This window comes from Lissotriton vulgaris, chromosome 3_2 (genome assembly GCF_964263255.1).
Source record: "Lissotriton vulgaris chromosome 3_2, aLisVul1.2, whole genome shotgun sequence".
Taxonomy (NCBI): domain Eukaryota; kingdom Metazoa; phylum Chordata; class Amphibia; order Caudata; family Salamandridae; genus Lissotriton; species Lissotriton vulgaris.
Window position 1 is genome coordinate 261,094,043 of NC_141690.1, and position 13,225 is coordinate 261,107,267.

Consider the following 13,225-nt stretch of genomic DNA (forward strand, 5'->3'; position numbering starts at 1 on the left):
ACTCATTCTCACTCACTGACTCACTACCAACACATATTGCATTACAAATGCAATAGGTGTCACATTTGCGAAAGTTTAAGCTATTGGCATTGTAAATGACAATGCTATTAATGTGTCTATTTTCAAAACCAACACATAAATAAAAAATGTGTTATTTACAATGCCAATAGCTCAAACTTTCCTAATGCGAGACCTATTGCATTGCAAATGCTTGTTATTATAACTTTTAAACATAATGCACATCAGCCACAATGCTCTACAACATAGCCAGAACTTCAGGATAAACACATAAGGTCCCAAAAGCGAGACCTATTGGCTATGCCAATGCTTGTTCAGTTTTGAAGCGACCTGGCCACATATTCCCCTGCGTTTGTGCAGGTTTACGTGACACATATTTCCAAGGCTCGGCTCCCGCCGGGCTCTTCGAGCCAGCAGCGACCCCGGCTCGGCTCTCGATGTTAACTTGTCGGATCTCCCACCACCACTAATCTGTAACTGAATATATGGATCCTTATAAGCGGCATTGATGTTCGCCCCAAAGACAAGGGGTTGGGGGTAGCTCAGCGGCGCGCGAACCTTACACTGAAAATAAAGAAATGATGACCCGAAACTTCTATCCCTCAACATTAGGCAAGTATCGTTTTCCTAAATTCACCGCCATTCAAAAAAGGAAACAATTCTGGGACGGAAGTGAAACTCTTTTTTTTTTTAATTTTAGAGATACATGAAATACATTTTGTCATTAAAAAGTCATATTTAATAGAAACCAGGTAATACATAAAAATAGCCGAAACATAACAAAGTGCAAAACATCATAAAGTGCAATTGCTGTAGATCAATAACAGCCAATGTCACCAATAAAAGACGGTACTATTGTGCAAAAGAGCTAGGAAATTTTTATAAAGTGAAACTCACCTCGTAGCAAGCGATGGTTTGGGACAAAGGGAGTGGATTTCCATCCGCCTATCAGAGAAAGGCATACATGAGCGTGCATCACAGGGAAGGCGCTATAAAGCGCTGCTGTGCGGCTTTATCGGGACGGGATGGAACGGAGACGGCTGGAGGAGGGGAGGGAGTAAAGAAAGAAGAGATTCCGTACGTTTTTAGACACAGTTTATTTACTTACAGGTTGGCACAGATGTTTTTAAGACTCACCAGACTTAGTCCTGGGAGTTTAATTGCCAAAGTGATGCATTCTGGGGTTTGTAGTGCGAGTTCACCTGAAAACAAGCCAGTAAAAAGAGGTTACAGAAGAAGGAGGTTCACTGCATTTCGAAGCAGGAAAAAGTGGTTTCAATATGATATATCTTGTGACAGTGATTCAGTGGTATGAATTCTGGGTTTTGCACGACTAGCCCCAGTGCTTTAAATGGGCCGGTACTCACTGGTACTGAATACCGGGCCGGCCCCCTCCGATACGAAGGAGAGTACCTGCTGTACTCAGTGTATCAAGGCAGCATTTTAAGTCACAAATAGTCACGTGAGCATGCATCTCCATGTACACTGCGGGGCATGCTCACATGGAGGTAATTTCACAGTGGGGGGGGGGGGGCAGCGACACGCCACGGCAGAGCAACGTGTGACGTCACCCGCCAGGCAGGTGTGCGGTGGGAAGAAAGGGAAGAAAGTGGAAAGATCCATAAAATGACATCAACCAGCAGGTCCAGGAAGCAGGTTCCTCATCCGTGCCAGTCTGATTAAGGACCCATCGACAAGGCACTTTCTGCCACTCCGTAGGTGAGTGCCCATGCGCAACGCCAATCTCCTTGTGCTTTTAAAAAAATGAAGGTGTCCGTGTGCACTGCCGGGGAGGATGCAGCGCTTTACCACGGTGCCCTACCTTGCAGGCCTCCACTCGGGGCGGGGGCGGGGGTGAGCAGGGAGATGGCTGCCTCGCGTCCTTTTCTGAATTAAATGTTTGAACTAGTCAGTGCTACACACTAATTGTGTTTACTATAACTGCGGCTACTTCCATGTATTGTATTGTAATTGAATTTATATTTCGCTTACTACCCCTGACCAGAGGTCGAAGTGGGGAAAACAAAGTAGGGGAACTGTGGGTGGAGAATCAGGGGGCGGGAATAACCGAAGATTGAATCAGTGGGCGGAGTCAGGGGTGTGGCTAGAAATAGCAAAACATACCAATTTTTAGTACGTTTAGCATTTTACTGACCCGTTACAGCTTATAACGTTATTTAATTAAAAGAATGGATATGTTTATTTGAGGTTTAATTGAGGAAAAAGCAAACACTCATAGGGAATACAGGTTTATGTAAAGCTCCTGCCCCATCACCTCTCCTGCCCCGTCACCTCTCCTGCCCCGTCACCTCTCTTGCCCCGTCACCTCTCTTGCCCCGTCACCTCTCTTGCCCCGTCACATCACCTGCCTGTCATGTCACCTGCCCGTCATGTCACCTGCCCGTCACTTCTTTTGCCCAGTCACCTCTCCTGCCCTGTCGCCTCTCCTGCCCTGCCGCCTCTCCTGCCCTGTCGCCTCTCCTGCCCCGTCGCCTCTCCTGCCCCATCACTGCTCCTGCCCCCTTCACTGCTCCTGCCCCCTTCACTGCTCCTGCTGCCCCTTCACTGCTCCTGCTGCCCCCTTCACTGCTCCTGCTGCCCCCTTCACTGCTCCTGCTGCCCCCTTCACTGCTCCTGCTGCCCCCTTCACTGCTCCTGCTGCCCCCTTCACTGCTCCTGCTGCCCCCTTCACTGCTCCTGCTGCCCCCTTCACTGCTCCTGCTGCCCCCTTCACTGCTCCTGCCGCCCCCTTCACTGCTCCTGCCGCACCTTCACTGCTCCTGCCGCCCCCTTCACTGCTCCTGCCCCCTTCACTGCTCCTGCCCCCATCACTGCTCCTGTCCTTTCACCGCTCACACCCGGTTACTGCTCTAGCTCATGGCCCGTCACCTTCTCTGCCCCGTCACCTCTCCTGCCCCATCACCTCTAATGCACCATCACTTCTCCTGCCCTGTCACCTCTCCTGCCCTAGTACCTCTCCTTTCCTGTCGCCTTTTCTGTCCGGTCACTGCTCCTGCCCCGCTCACTTCACTCTGTGTACAACATTGACAAAGGTGTCAAGCAGTGCTGGCTGGTTAAGTTTGAAAGTGGTGGGGGTGTAAAATGAAGACACCAATTATCAATTAGTGAGCAAACATAAGTAGGCATAAGCTAAAGAGGAAGGGAGGCATGGTATATTGTTGACTGGACAGGATAAGCCTGGTACCAATAGTGTAGCGTAAAATGAACAGTGTTATTAAACAAAAGAGAAAAAGTTAAAAAAGCTTGGTGCTGGGTACTTTTATGATACGTCTTATGGGTCTACCAGCACAATACTCTTGACAGGTCAAAACGTGTCATTGCTAGCTCTTTCAAATTATTCACAAAGAAACATTATTTTGCACTTCATGTGTTTAACGCAGTTCTCGCTCTTTTGCTCTGCAAAGCGATGAGAAGAAAGACTTTCAAATCGCGTCATTTGAAAACACACACACAGCCATTTAACATTTCAGCCAGGGCAATGCCAAATACTTTAAACTCACCAGGGCCTGCATATGTTGACTTTCAGCCAAGCACAAAAAAACAGTAAAAAGGTTTGCATGGCGTTCTGCAGTCATACAGACAATTCCAACCCTTCTCTTATAATGGTGTACAGATTCCTCGCTGCACTCCTGGCTCTTCTAATGCACCTCCGCAGGTTGCTAAAGGAAACAGCAGGCTGCGCGCACCACGCGGTGGCACTTCACCAGTGCATCTGTTTCTAAGTTTTGAAACCCATTTCACTGGTGAAATTAAATCCTGACTAGAATAAATGTTAGCGTACAGCAGCACCAAGAAGTGAGAGAAGGAAAACAGACATAGTGGCTGATATGTAGTCACTATGGTAACACGTAATTAAATTCGCACATGTGAGCCCCCTACTAAAAGTATGTGCCAGGAGTTGCTGATACAATTGTGCCACAGCATCCTGTCTGCAAGATATCGACGGAGCTCACTTGGGGAGGCTGATCAGTGCTGAGGAAGTTGTTCTGCAATCACCTTCGGATAAAGTCCGCGCTACATAAAAATGCATTAAATAAAAAAAAAAGATCGTAAAGATAACAAGCCACGCATTCACACTTATCTGTAGAACATTAACAGCGCCAGGGGCTAGATTCCGGGGTTGAGTTTGCCGCCTCCATCCACTAACCACACACACACTCACAAATCGTCACAAGATAGCCACTGGTGTCAAGTTCACCACAGTACCCTGCTTGGGGAAAGCTCATCTCTAATCATCAACTCTAATCTCAGGGCCACTTGATATGCTAAAGGCAGAGGGCGGAGCATTGTCATTCGAAAGAGGTAATCAGCCTCAATCGGAATGACAATGGGCCACCTTTCTGTGTGAGCTCAGGGAGGGGCTGCTGCAGCCTCTTGAGTTCACAGAGAAGTGCAAGCAGCCCCTGGAAGCGAATGAAAAAAGTTTTAAAGTCGGACTATTCTTGCCGTCCCGGGACTCTTTTTTCAAAGCAAGAAGTAGGGGATCGGACTGAACCATTTATTAGAAGTAGGGGCACGCCGTGCCCACCGATTTTCTCCCCCCCCCCCCCACTTCTACCACTGCCCCAGACGAGGCGTCAAATTGCTTTTTCGGTAAATAGCACGCTACTCCGGGCCCCATAGAGGATTAGTGTCGAATTATGAAAGCAATTTAAGTGGTGGATTGGTTAGTTAGTTTGGATTCGGAAGGATAGAAGAGGAAAAAACGTTTGCGTGTGTTTATTTATTTATTTATTTATATATATATATATATATATATAGCACTTGTTACCCTGATTGAGTGTTGAAGCGCTTTTTTGGCGAGTAGCACGCTACTCCGGGACCCGTAAAGGATTAATGGTGAATTAGTATGGTGAAATATGAAAGTCATTTGAGTGGTGGATATGTTAGTCAGTTAATTGGATTGAGAAGGGTTGTTACATGCTGTCTAGAAAGAAGCTGTGTAGTGGCAATCGAAATGTTGAACTGTGTGCAAACTCCCTGGGTTATCTTTCAATATGAGGCATATGACAAGTACATTTATCTTAAGCAGTGAGAGAGTCATCCTTTTAAACATGCATTTTCACTTCCTTTCTGATTTCCATGAGGGTTGAAGCAAATGGGTTTTTTAGATGTTGTTCCAGATCGTGGATATGGAGATGAAGTATATTTTCTTTGTTTTTTTCAATCTTGCTGTTCTCCATCGCTGATCTGCCAGGTTCTTGACTCCATATCAGTCAGGAATAACTTTTATTTCGCCAACCCAATGACGGCATAAAGCGTTCTACAGATAAAACACTTTTCGTTATTGCAATAGGCTCAAACTACAAAGGTTACAGCAAAATTACCAAGGAAAAACACATTAAAAATATTATTCCTATTATAGAAGTAGAAAAGAAAAAAATCATATATACACACAGGTATTTACAGAATTCAGTAAGTTAGTTCCCCAGTTAGATACCAGATTGGCAAATTGATCTTATCTTTTTTAGAGCAGATAAAAAGGACACCAATGAAGGACATGTAAAAGGGTCAGGTAATAACTGCAGGTAATGAAGAGACACACAACACTGTCTAAAATTCATTTTACGAATGAGGTAGAATAAACCTTTTCCTCTCTTCACAATAACATTTACAAGAAAACAAGAAGTGCAAATCATTCTGAATAATCGCAGTTCGGAATTTACATAGATGTTACGAGGAAGACCCAACATCAAGGGGATATAGTTTAGTCGAAATGTCACCAAAATATATCTATGTTTTAAATTAGTGACGAACGATAGATAACTTGAGTTCACATCCATTTGCATTATGTGTGGATCCGCCAGGAATGCTTTAACTGTCGACAGCTTGAGGTTAGAATCCTCCCTCCTTGCCTGTAATCTAGATATTAAATGATTATTCAAATCTTTCATGGAAATAGACCAACAGGTTATAGAATCTATAAAAAGATGATGTAACCCAGCTGCTATAAAGGTGGATTCAACATAATGTAACCAGCTGATATTACTCACACCTTTTAACTTCAAAATGTCATTTATGATATCCCTCGTCAGGGAGAGAGTCTCCTTGCGTCAGACCGAGTGCCACATTAAAATGGGCGCCATACAAATTTTGTCAGTAATATAAGGAACTCTCAGCTCTAGGTGACAATTTAGGTTAGAGCATGACTTTAGCAGTGAAACAAGATATTTCAAAAAGATGTCTTCTATAAATTGCAGTTTTGAGCAATCCATGGTGCCCCAAACAGCTGCTCCATAAGTGGCAGCAGATACCGTTTTGGCTTCATAAACTTTCTTTATTTCTTCAACAGGGTTAGAACCAACTTTTTTTTTTAATCAATTTAAAAAGAGTCCCAATGTTCTTTTCCATCTGCAGCCCCCGATTTAAAAATTCGACCCCTGCACCGATTGTAGCATCTAAGCCTACAAGTACGACAGTGGCTAAGAAAAAAATAACAGAAAATCCACCTGTAAACCCCTTAACTGCAAAAAATAATACCCTTTGTGACCCCATTAGTACAGGTACGAAAACAAAACAACCTCAAATAAACAGAGAGAGGGAGAGACAACAACTGGGCGAAACACGCCCAGTAACCCTTCCGCCAGAAGCGAGTCCATTTGTTGTCATTTTGACTGGCGTTCCAGAACTGGTGGACCAAAAATCGGAACCAAACTGGTCGCTAAACAATAAGATCCAACATTGGCTTAGTATAAACCGCCCCCCCCCCCCCTTACTGTTCAACTAGAATCCTGATGGTTAGAAGAGCCCCCTGGGTTGGTCAGGGAAGAAAAACAATACAGGGCGATTGCATCTTAATCACTTTTGAAGACCCTAGAATAGTGGAGTACATCAGCTCAGGGGAGGATCTTAGCTCAAATGGGGGGATTGGCACAAAGCGCCTCTCTTTTTTTCTATCCACCAAGATTTCCGGACGGTCCCTCTCAAAGTGATGGACCTTGGTACACAGTGGGCCCTCGCTATCGGGGAAGAGAAAGGGAAGAGTGGAGGGGGCAAGATCAGCGGAGAAATTATAGAGAACCATCTCGATGGGAGGGTTGGAATGGAATACCATTAATGAACATGTGTAGTGGCTTAGAGTCAGTGGACTGACCATCACAGTCAGAAGACCCTGACTCCCCAACTCCAGATAACCCCGACATCCTTCATAATTCCCAAACCCACAACACCTCTAGGAGTGATTCTCCACTTTTGGCTATAGTCTCCTGGAATTCCGCGGGATTACGGCCAAAAATTGAAGATGGGAGTATCATGCACCTTGTGCGTAGACACCAAATAGTCTGCCTACAGGAGACATGGTCGCCAATAGAGCTTCACCTCCTGGGTTATAAGACGTATTTTTCTCCCGCGCTGGTGGGCCCAAAGGGCAGGCCAAAGGGAGGACTAAACATCTATATAGCCAATACCATCCAGCAAATAAAAATAATTACTATCGAACTGGATCATAACTTCCAGATTATCTGTCTCTCTCTACCCAAAAACGAGTCTGTTGTCCTCGTTAACTTTTATAACAACCTTGAGGAACTACAGCTCCAGAGAGTGCTGGTATATCTACATGAGAAATTAACCACCCTAAGGCAGAAAAGAGGAGCAAAGGGCCCTGTATTCCTAATATGGGCAGGGGACTTCAACTTACATTATTGTAATTACCCGGAGAAAAAATGTGCAGGGATGGTGACAGAGGAGGGTAATCCCCTCACTCACTTTTGCCATAATAAAATCGGTGCAATAATGATCTTCTATCAGATCTGGATCTTCAAATAGCAAATACCCCAGATGGTAGTACCAAACGCCTAGAACCGACCTATGTGGGAAGGGGGTTTAATACAACGGTCGACTATATTCTAATATCGGCTGGTCTTCAAACTAGAGTTAATCACTTTGAAGTTATACCAAACACCCTAAGTGATCACTCGGCCCTCAAACTGGAACTGAATTTAATCCAGCAACAATCCTTACCCCTGACAATAGCTAAAGCACTGAGTCAGAATAACATAAATCTGGGCCAATTAAATGGATATACAATAAAGTGGGGGAAGATAAACCCCGGGGAACTCACCGAAGAGCTGATAAAATCAGCATATCCCCAGATTAAGAAATGTCTAGATTTAACGACAGAAGATGAGGACGTCCGTAGCAACTTCTCTAAAATTATGGAAAAAATTAAATCCCTACTCACAGCCAAACCAATAACTGGTCCTCGCTGTAACAAAGGCTGGTTTAATCATGATTGCACCCAGGCTCATTCCAAGCTCAAGATAGCATTAAATAAAGATGACAGAGACCCCCATCTAATAGCAACTTTAAGAAAGGAATACCTTGCAATTCGGAAAAAGAGAAAGGCGGATTTAAAGCAGGCTTTGTGGGATGAACTTCACTCTAGTGCCCAAGCAAAAAACAGTGAAGCTTTCTGGAGAGTAGTGAGAGCTCCATTTTTGGTAGATGAAAAAACTCCAAAAATTGAAGTCGCCATAGAAGAGTCAGTATGGGTATCGCACTTCTCCAAAATATTCCAAAAGCAAGAAATAGATCAAGAAACTGAAGGAGAAAATTTATCAGCTCTGACTTATCCCATCCAAATAGACTTTGAAATCTCGGAGGTCCTTCTGGCCCTGAAATCAAGTAAAAACGGAAAAGCTCCAGGGCCGGACGGAGTCCCGGTAGATTTTTATAAGTATAATACAGACCTCTGGGCCCCTATTATCACCAGGGTATGCACGGCAGCCGCAAAGAAAGGAATTCTGGAGTCTTGGACGAGGTCCGTAATGGTTCCGATTTTTAAAAAGGGCAATCGCCAGGACCCTGCCTGCTACCGTCCAATATCCTTGCTGGATTCGTTGGGAAAGATAGCAGGTAGGGTGATCCTGGAGCGACTCCAGCAGTGGGTGGAGGAGAGAGGCATTCTGTCCGAGCTGTAATTTGGCTTCCGGGAGGGATTCGGAACAGTGGAACAGGCCCTAAATCTTTCTATCGTTATGGGGAAGTACATACACGCAAAGCAAGACAAACTCTACATGGTTTACGTGGATCTGTCTGCCGCGTTCGATTGCGTCTCTCACACTAAATTATGGTCTGTGCTGTCACAAATGGGGGTAGATTTGCCACTTTTGAACTTTCTGAGGGAATTGTACTCTAAACCTTCCGCCAGAGTCCGTTTTGGCACAAAGGGCGAGCTGTCGACGTCATTTAGAGTGGAGCGTGGAGTAAGACAAGGATGTGTCCTGGCGCCTTTCTTATTCTCCCTCTACACTAACAACTTGGAGGTTGAGCTTTTGAAAGGCGCCCAGGACCTCCCACAGGCAAAACAACGCCCGATTCCCGCTCTACTCTATGCGGACGATGCCGTCCTGCTGGCACGGACTCCTCGCGAACTCCAGAAGGTACTTGGCAGATACTCTTCGTTTATGGGCAGCCTCGACCTCCACATAAATGTGACGAAGACATTTGTGATGACGGCAGGCACAGGGAAGAACCACCCCAAAGACTTAATCCTTAAAAATAAAAAAATAGAGTTTACATCTGATTATTGTTACCTGGGCATTACAATAGATGATAAATTGTCCTGGAAAGTGGCAGTTGAAGCAAGGAAACATTGCTTTAAGAGAGCTATAGCAGCCCTGGTGTCCTTCTCGGGAAAACGACCACCCCTGGAATTACTAACAATTTATAGAGCCAAATGTCAGTCAACAGCTCTATATGGGGCTGGCGTATGGGGTCACACGGATGTCTCTGCCCTACAGGTTGCAGAAAATGCTTTTTTGAGGTTCCTCCTGATGGCCCCAAAGCGATCCTCAACGTACGCATGCCATGCTGAACTAGGCGTCCCATATGTTGAAGATCTGGCAAGAATACAACCTCTACTCTTATGGCGCCGCATCTGGACCTCGGAAAAAAATGCTCTCACCAAGATGATAGTGGCAGATGCTATGACACTAGATCACGCTCTAAAAATAAAATGGCTAGCCTACATTAAGAACTTTTTTATTGACCTAGGGTTGGAGAAATACTACTCCACTCCTGAAAAGATCTGTGAACTTTCGAAAAAGGAGCTAAAAGATTTGGCCCTGGGACACTTGGACAATCTTAGGCTTCTCTCTGAAGCAGGCAAACCCTCTGTCCACCATGCTATAATGGTTCAATCCACTTTTTCCATTCAGCCCTATCTAAATCTTGAAATCAGTATCTTTGATCGTTTCCTTCTGACAAGATTCAGATTAAACCTATTTCACAGACCAATAGCAATCCCAGTAATGAATGCATGGGATCCAACCCTACCCTCCTGTCCTTGTGACGAAAAGTCAGTACAATCCACCCTACATGTAGTCATGTTCTGTAAATTTTATAATGAACATCGCTAATTGTGGTTACTGTCCCTGCTAAAATCTTGGGGTTTTAGAGAGTGCCGTCCTGCCATGCTGTGCCTACAGTTCCTAGACACAGAAATCACCTGCTATCACGTTCTTGACTTTTTGAAATGCATATTTAGACACAGGGAAAACCTGTAAAGTAATTTCCATTAATCAGTGTACTCTAAATGAACTATGAAAATTATTTTTGTATGTGAAATTGTACTGTATTCCAAAATTTTATGCTCACAATTTTTTAAAGAAAGAAATTATTCTGTATTAATATTGTTTTAATGGATTTATAATTCTGAAACTCCGAATAAAGAAATTTATTATTACTAAACATTACATACAATTGAATTATAAAAGCCATAAATTACAGTAAAACTATACAAACATTAGATATAATCAATTCATTTTTGGATAATTTCTAAAAAAACACATTTTCCAAATTGGAGCCTCCTTAAAATTAGTCAATTCAAGCTAGTTCATAAGAAGGAGTTATACGTAACTTATTTTTCCTCTTTAATCTGACCGCTGCGGTGAGAAAGCTAGCTATATTAAGTCTCCCACACATGCGATAGCAGCTGCAGATAAAGGAGGGTTGGCTTGACTTGCAAAAAGCCTTTGTTTTTTAAAATTGGGCGAATAAAAGTGCATTGTATCCTGGACAGAAAAATCGTCACAGGAACATACCCCCAAATCTTCCCACCTTTTCCAACCCGGTGGTTCAGCGAGGAGGAAATGAAGTTGATTCAGCCAGAATCTAACCAATAGAAAACGGTGATTTGGGTTTGTGACGATGTTAAAGTATGGTTCAATTGCACAAGATGTTTTTAACAATTGGTGAGCTCTTACAGTCGGCTTAACCAACTCCCTATCTTCTCTAGCCATGGCAGCCATTGACAAATATGAATCCTTTACCCATTTTATATCCCCTTTCACCAGCTTTTCAGGCAAATTATATATCTCAGGTCGGCCCAATTTCACTGTCAGTTTATGGACATAACTCAGCCAGGGGATGCGATTCCCATAATCAAGAGCTAGACAAGCTCTTAAGATTTCCTAGTTCAGCTCCAATTCAGAGTTTAGCCAGGTTAAAATCCATTTTAAGAGAGGTGCAATGGCTATTAAATCCTCCACAAAACCAGCTCCACACTCCTGATGGACAATGTAGCCAAATGTAGATTGTGGGACAGATAAAATGTTTCCAAAAAACGTATTCTCAACTACTTGAATTGCCTTCACATTTCTAATACTCCAGATGTCCGCGCCATACATTGCGAGGGAGATGCATTTTGATCCATATATTTTTAGAAGGGCTTGCATTGGTCTGGCCCCCAATTTACGTGCAAAGCCCAAGACAGCTGATGTCGATCTAGCCAGGACATTTCTTTTCGCTTGTATTTGTGGTGTCCATGTGCCTTAGTCATCAAATATAATTCCTAAATACGGTAAGGTAGAGACCCTAGATGACAAATTCCCCTCGCAGTGAAAAGTTTTAACCCCTTTCACTTTACAGCCAGTTATCATAATATGGGATTTAGAAAAGTTGACACTGAGGTCTAAAGATTTCACAAAGGCAGCAAATGAATTTAAGAGAAGTTGCAACCCTACTGCCGTTCGTGCTAAAAGGGCGGCATCATCCGCGTAGAGAAGTGCCGGAATCAGGCGTTTTCCTACACGTGGAATGTCTTTACATGCTTCACATACAACTGAGGCCAGATTGTTAATATAAAGGATGAAGAGTAAAGGGGCCAAAATTCACCCCTCCCTAACACCGTTGGCAATACGTATTCCTCCTGTGCAGTTGCCAATTTGTTCATATCTCATGGTGGCAGATAAATCCCTATGCAGATCAGCAAGGAAGGCCACAATATTTTGATCAACACCTAGTTGGAGAAGATTAACCCATAATTTCGACCTATTCACTCGGTCAAAGGCCGAGGAAAGGTCCATAAATGCTAGATAGTGTGCCCTTCTTGGCAACTGTATACTTCCCAATTAAAAGGTGTAAATTGAGGCATTGATCAGTTGTGCCCCTACCTTTCCTAAATCCAAATTGCAGATCTGAGAGGGTTTTCATTTCAGCTAGCCATCAGGTGAGTTTGCTAAGTACCACCCTTCCAAGCACCTTAACTGCAGAGTCAATGATTTAAATGGGTCGATAACAGCTAGGATCCCCTCTATTTCCCTTTTTGAAGCTAGGTACTATAACTGACTCAGACCACGTGCTAGGTAATTCCAATTTACAAGCCTTATTAAAAACATTATACAAAATTTTGGACCACTTCTTAACACCCGATTTAAAGAGATCAGCTGGAACGCTGTCCGGTCCCGGGGCCTTATTGCTCGTCATCTGGTTTATAGCCTCTGATACTTCTAGCTCTGTAAAGGATAAAATATACGCCTCCATCTTGAATGTAGTATTAACGCGGCATTGGGTGTCTTCAACTTTCTACACTGATTTTAAAATGATCACACCAGGCCTGCTCCTGGATACCACAGTCAGGGTGGTTATTAAAGGAGTCTTGGAAAAAGGGTTTATTGACCACTTGCCAAAATGTGGCGCTGTTTTTAATAACGTCAATAGATGCATCATTTCTGATCTCCTTTTTCCGGTTTGTTAGAGCCACTTTTTAAGTTTTCCTTAATGCTGCTATAATTGACTTATCCGGTGGATTTAATTTCAGAGCAGCCAGCAGCTTCTGATGGGCTGATGAGCAATTGTGGTCAAACAATCTCTCCCCTGTTGTATCCTGCACCCTACATGGCCATCTGAGGCAATCTGGGCACAAATTTTAGTGTAAGCCACAAAAACACGCTTATCCCCAGCACTT

At 43.8% G+C, this 13,225-nt stretch overlaps 1 protein-coding gene across 1 annotated transcript in view; it reads left to right on the forward strand.

Moving 5' to 3' along the window:
- Nucleotides 1-1,556: 1,556 nt before the first annotated feature.
- Nucleotides 1,557-13,225, forward strand: part of LOC147725639 (uncharacterized) — a 116,801-nt gene continuing 105,132 nt past the window's right edge. The window contains exon 1 of the mRNA XM_086964558.1: nucleotides 1,557-1,737. The gene's annotated coding sequence lies outside the window, so the exon portion shown is untranslated. The remainder of the gene's footprint in view (nucleotides 1,738-13,225) is intronic.